Source organism: Cebus imitator, unplaced genomic scaffold (assembly GCF_001604975.1).
Source record: "Cebus imitator isolate Cc_AM_T3 unplaced genomic scaffold, Cebus_imitator-1.0 Scaffold637, whole genome shotgun sequence".
NCBI classification, from domain to species: domain Eukaryota; kingdom Metazoa; phylum Chordata; class Mammalia; order Primates; family Cebidae; genus Cebus; species Cebus imitator.
The window spans coordinates 513381-520066 of record NW_016107952.1 but is presented as its reverse complement, the minus strand read 5'-3'; the positions used below and the strand labels follow the sequence as shown (position 1 = coordinate 520066).

At 36.5% G+C, this 6686-nt stretch overlaps 1 long non-coding RNA gene across 1 annotated transcript; it reads left to right on the top strand.

Moving 5' to 3' along the window:
- Positions 1–2107: 2107 nt before the first annotated feature.
- Positions 2108–6414, top strand: LOC119469373. The gene is made up of 3 exons (XR_005198163.1): positions 2108–2190; positions 2709–2764; positions 6047–6414. It is a non-coding gene; the product is annotated as an uncharacterized LOC119469373 (long non-coding RNA).
- Positions 6415–6686: the final 272 nt, after the last annotated feature.

Sequence of the window (6686 nt, the reverse complement as noted above, 5' to 3'; positions counted from 1 at the left end):
AAATTGTTTTGATTAACAGCAAATATACACAGTTTAACATTAAGACATTAAATGGTGTTATCTCAAATTATTATTAATCTGTTATTTTTCAAAATGTTAAGGAGGTGTTTGCGGCTAGTTCAGTGACCAACATTTACAATTCCCCAAAAAAGTGCAATTTTCATTTTTCCTGGCTGGCATTAAATTTCATATGCTTTTCCCACAAAGCATGAAAACATAATATAACATTATATTATAAATAATAACCAACATTATGTTGTAATTAAACAATCAATTTTACTAATTCTTTACTTAGTGAAAGAGTAAATAGCATGGTAAATGCTGAGGTACAGAACAAGGAAAATAAATAAATATTAAATGTTTACAAATCATTTAAAGAAGAATTAGTTAAGAGAGGAGGATTAGCAAGAATGTTAAAATGAAGAAAATGGCTATTAAAGACATCAGGAGCTATACAGGACAAGATTCACAAGCCAGTAGAACTTACAGAGTTGAAGGATGTGTAAAATAAAAGAGTAGAAGTGAACAAGACATTAGAGAAATGAAGGATGGAAAAGGCTCCTCCTGCTGAATCCAGGTCCAAGGAGAAATTCAAATGGGGTAAGAATGACTTGGAGATGGATTTTCCAATCCACAGGGGGTCAGTAAAGTTGTTTAAAGATGTTCTATGTCAGTAGTATGTCGAAAATTGCATTAAATTACACAAACACATAATTAAAGCTAAACATTCAGAATGTTAGGCAGCACCATTCTGAGCCAGATGGTAGTTGATTCTGACTGTACTTTGGGCACTAAGGATCTAATTAGTCTTTGCAAGAAGGTATGCAGGTGTCAGTCAATTCTGAAGTTAGCGCTGAGCTGGACAGGTTAATGGATACCCTGGAATATTTGAAATTGATGAGGCCTGAGGCAAGTTTCAAACACTTACTTGGAGAAGTTTAGGAGCTTGAGAACATGTAAGACATTTGATTTAGGTCTGTTTCTGAAAGTTTACAAGTATGTGCTGTATGTTTGTCTTTTTATTTCTTCATCTTAAATCACCCGTCTCAGTAAGGATTAGTTTAAAAGAGGACTGTTTTGTATGCTCCAGTACTGAACTGTTAATCTAAAATGATCATGTTATTTTAGTATCATTATGTTTTGCCCATTTCCTAAGAGATGTTTGGGCTTGACAATGTAAACCTCACTTGAATGGTAACAGAGACCACATAATTCCTGAGAAACAGTCAAATAACTTGAGTTCCACTAGACCACCTTCTCAAGCATTAGTGTTCATAAGTTTTCCCTGGCTAACAAATTAAAAATACAGATTCCAAGGACCATCCTCAGTGATTCTGGTTCAATAAGCTTGGGATGAGAACTGAGAATCTGCACTTTTAACAAATGCTGATAGGGAATCCATTGACCATCCTTTGCAGATCACACAAGAGTTCCTTGAGGATAAGAACAATTATTTATTTTTTATAATTGCTTCAGGATCTTATGTGATGATGTTTGGCAATAGTTAATAATGATTTGTTGAGTTAATAATGATTTCATGATTATTTCACTCTGGCTTGTTCTCATTTAATACTTTGTTATTTTCAGGTTCTACATTGTTTGCCTAGAATACTAGTCTTAAATTCTTCATCCTAAACAACAGTATCGTGTTTTGTAATTGGGTTTCCTGTACATTTCATCCTTCATTTAAGATTTATTGAGCTCACACTATATCCCAGAGACTCTTCTAAAACAGGGGATATATCATTGACATAGACAAAGATACTTCCTGCATGGAACTTAGATTTTGGAAATCTGAGGTTTGAAATTATTTTCTCAGAAAATGATTATATAAGTTCTTAACACTAAAGAGCTTCTTACAGTCTTGAATTAAGTAAAAAATTCATTTTTGCAACTTTCGAAGCTCACTGAGGAGAAGAGAGATTGGCTTAAAACACCAGGGAATTTTATTTTTGCACATAAATATTTATATGTATAAAGGGGCGTGTGGTTAATTATAAGCGATGGGAGGAGAATGACAGATGCTTAGATCCTCTGTCCCCATGGAGAGACAGACCTTGCCTGTTGGAGTGTAGTGGCACCTTGTGTGGTCTGTGTACTGAATCACTGATTTAAATATTGCAGCAGCTGGAGTGCAAAGCATATCAGCAAATACTATAGGAGGAGGAGTGCATGTGTCCTGAATACAAAGTAAGAATAAAATAGGTTTGCATAGTCACATTGAACAATGCTGTGGATGGCATTTTTCTTTTTATATTTTAGTTTCAAAGGAGAACTAGAGAAGGGCAACTGGACAGTCCAGGAAACACTGGCAGGCTAATGCGTAGAGAACTGATGCTGCTTCCTGAATCCCAAATTTCTATTCCCTGCAGAGAGGGAGAACGGAGAAAGCTGGGGGTGGGGGAGAAAGAGAGAGAGAGAGAGAACTCTCCTTATGCTGGGGAAGACATACTCAGATAATTCATCTCCATAATGAAAGCAGTAAATTATACAGGTATAGAGCCTACTTCAAGGCTCATGAGAAAAATGAAAAGAAGAAAATACAGTTTTCTTTATCAACTTTAATTTTATTTCCTATACTTTTGGTGTGATATGAAGTTCAAAATTCTTTTCTCAATTTTCCTTTAATAAATAAATATCTCTAAGGGCTTTCTAGTTTACACAGACTACTCCTTTCATCATTTACTATTATTTTCCCTATTTTACAGATTGAGAATGTGGGGCACAGAGTTCAAATGATGGTACACAAAGACTAATTCATTTTGTAAGTAGCAGAACAGATTAAATCCAGGTTCTCTAATTACAAAATCATATTACCCTTCTTATTCATACTCATTCTGTTTTTGTTGTTGTTGTTATTGTCTCTCCTCTCCCTTTATAATTTCCAAAGTCAGAAATGACAGAAAAGCTGGAGGAGTGAGGCTGGGGGTGGGAGGTGAAAAAATGCTTTACACTGATGGGTAGAAATTTTCTACTTACAAATATGATGTTGAAAAAGAATAGGAAAAATTAAAAGCAGTTTATGCAGAAATGTGAATTCAAACAGTAAATGAACAGATACATTTCATACTTGAAACAAGCAAATAGCTAAAAACCTTTAACTCCTTTTCTCAGTAGTCTAGATTCCTCTGCTTTACCACTTATACTGAAGATGTCATATCATCTGGTGAACTTCCTGTAAAGACCATCTGACTAAAAAGTGTTTCCCAAAGTTCCAGGTTATCACAAGAGTCACCTTCATCTCAACCTGAAAAGGTTCTTGATGGTCATCAGAAATTATGACCCGGAGTCATTTAATGTGCCAATTCCTTATAAGTCTGGATCACAGCTCCCCATCCATGCTGATGCCAATGGGTTTTGTAATGTTCATGTGGAAACAGCAGGGAACAGTGAGCTGGATTCCATTCTGCCTCATGCCTCATCAGCCAGATGGTTGGCTGTATCAAAGCCAGTAATGCTGATGTCAGAGACGAGAGAACACAGCTGGATTTTCAGGTTCGAGGGGAAAGAGGGAATCTATAATGCTTAAAGTTTGGGTGAAAATTGCCTTTGGACTGATGGATAAAGCCAACTAGAACTGATGGAGAGGTTTTAATGTTAAGTCCTGAAGCAACATTTCTGTGTAATTGCTTTTTGAGCCATGGTAGGATCCGAATCCTCTTTATCTCACACCTGCTAACAGACCTACTGGTGCCAGTAAGCTAGCTATTGTGTACGAGATCTAGATGAGATTTTAGCACTGACATATTAGGCTCCTACCAACTCCTGGCTACTACTGTGTATCTTCTCTTATCCTTGGATTTCTGGTGACTAGCATGAAACCAAAAACTATGAGGATGGAAAATAGCTTAGAAAACCTGTTCCTAGAAACTTGATGAAGATTTTATTTTTAGGTATATCACTATAATTTTGCACCTTGACTAAGGTGTGAGAAAGGTAATACATAGTCTTGTTTTCTGGCATGATCACACTAGGGCTAGGAGGAAAACTAATCGTAGGCATATGGGACAGAGTAGGCTGGACAGAGCTATTTCCTTACTACTTCCTTACTAGGTGGATACAATGTAGAAAACTTGAAAAAAGGGACTCAGGTCTTTATTCTATCACTGTTGCTGCTAAGATGTTCATTGCTGAATTGTACTTGTCCCATTTGAATATGAACACTCCCTTACAAAATTTTGGCCATGGTTCCAAAGGCCCTAGCACATGCTACCCATGTGTTACCACATCAGAAGTCTTATCACTTGTGGACCACTGCATGGAAAAGGGGTCCAAGTCTTCTATCCACACCTGAAAAAAACAATATTCCCCTCCCTTCCAAAAATGCTTTCACTGTGTAGGAATCTCTCTTTTTTGCCCTCTCTCCAGCATTCAGGCTGTTAATCCCTGTTTCCCAAGTACCAGCTTCTTCCCAAAGATCTGGAATGAGGTTGGGGTAGTGGGAAGGGTGTTGCCTTCAAGGGTCTCTTCTGGAAAACAAAGAAGCTACTACAATAATTCCCACAGATCAAGGGAGACTCATCACAGTGACATGATTATTCTTCTTGGAAGGGAGGTAGGATGAGAAAAAGTTTCCTTTTATTCTTTATATTCTCCTACTGCAGCAAGAACAAAGTAAAATTAATATCTCAATGAATCATCCTGCCACAGAGAAGTAGGTGACTTGTAGGTTATTAAGGTTCAGTGAAGACTTGTGAGCTATGAACACACTATCTATGATTAAATCAAGTTTGGGAATGTAGGACCAGAGAATGATTGAGCAATGATTTGCAGATGAGTGCCTGATCCAGGAGGATTCAGGCAATACTTCATTGGTGCAATAAATGTGACATTTGGTGTCAGGAGAATAACAAATCCAGGGAGAGAGGGCTATTCAGACCTAAATGTGCAGGGCTAATAAACAGTATTTCTGATGTCAGGAGTGCCTGCATATAAGTGTGCATAAAATGCTTAAGCAGTAATCTCTCTGTGATGCTGCAGAAAGACAGTTTCTGCCACAGCTGCAGCAGCAAAAGGGGTGCCATGAATTTTAACCCCCAGGAATTAACCTATGTAAATGACTTCTGGGTAGCAGGAATGATTTTTTTCCAAAAAGCACTCAGCCCAGAAGTAGCTCTTTTCTTGCCAACATTCTGGGTGATTTATACAACTGTTCTCACTGAGGAGTGCAGAAACAAGATTTTGCAGCAGAACGTGACTGTAGAACTGGAGGCAAGAGATGTTCCCTGAAGCTCTAATAATTGCATAGAGGCAGAGTGAAAAGATCAGTTGGACCAAGACAAAGACATTTATTTTAGCTATAACAGTGCACTGATGTGATGGATTTAATAAATAATGCCTTGGCTCCATGATTTTTACTACTACCTATTATTTGTAAATAATAACTACTACATGCTTATTATGCTTATGATATATTACCATAAGGTAAGAAAAATAACTAACATGTATTAGTTACAATTTTGCTATGTTCTATGGTATATTTTTTAGATGTCTATAAATTTGTCCCCTCTCCATATCTATACCACTGATGGTACCTTCCTATACTAACTCTGGGCTAGGCAATATGACTTGTATTGGTAAATGAGAAAATAGCAAATGCAACATAGATGGATTTTAAAAGTGCTTGAGTAGTGGAGTTGCTCTGTTGCTGCTCTTAGATGCCTGATCAGTCCTGTGAATAAGCCCAGGCTACTCTGTGGGAGGATTAGGGCACAAGGTCTACTTTCCTCCATCACTAGAGCCAACAATGAGTTAAACTACAGAAGCAGGATGAATAGCTGGCCAATGACAGACTATATACACTGGAGTAAGCTGCATTTAGACCAGGGGAAGAAACTCCCAGAGAAGCACAACCCAAATTGTGACCTACCCAATTGTGAGCTAAATAAATGGTTCTTGTTTTAAGCAAATAAGGTTTGGAATATTTTGTAATACAGGCTTGTTATGGAGCAATAGATAATGGATATAGTTCTTTATACACATATAGCTCATTTAATGTTCAAAATAGCCCTATAGAATCGATATTATTATCACTTTCATTTTACAGGTGAGGAAGCAGGTGCAAAGAGGTAATGAGAACATGAACCAGTCTCATATAGCTCGTAATGGTAGGACTGAGATTGAGATAGCCTGATTCCAGTGTCCCTGCACTTAACTACTATGCATGATTAAACATTAATTTAAGTATTAATTATTAAACCAAAAATCAAAGCAAAACACCTGTCTTTTTAAAATGGTTAAATTGTTTTATTTTTTAAAAATTGCTGTATTATGTATGATTGATTATTATGTAGGTATGATTAACATACAAAAAGCTACACATACTTAATGCATACAACTTAATGAGTTTGAAGATAAGTATACACCTATGAGACCATTATCACAATCTGTACCATAAACATATCCATCACAAATGTTTCCTCCTGGCTTCTTTATGTATTGTTGTTATTATTATGATAAGAACACTTAACGTAAGATCTACCCTCTCAACAAATTTTAAAATATTCAATACAGTACTCTTAAATGTAGGCACTACACTGCATAGTAGATCTCTAAGACTTATTCATTTTGTGTAACTGAAACTTTGTATCCTTTGACTAATACTTTACCATTTCCTCCTCACTCCAGTGCCTGGTAACCATAATTCTACTCTTTTTCTATGAGTTTGACTGTTTTCAATTTATCAT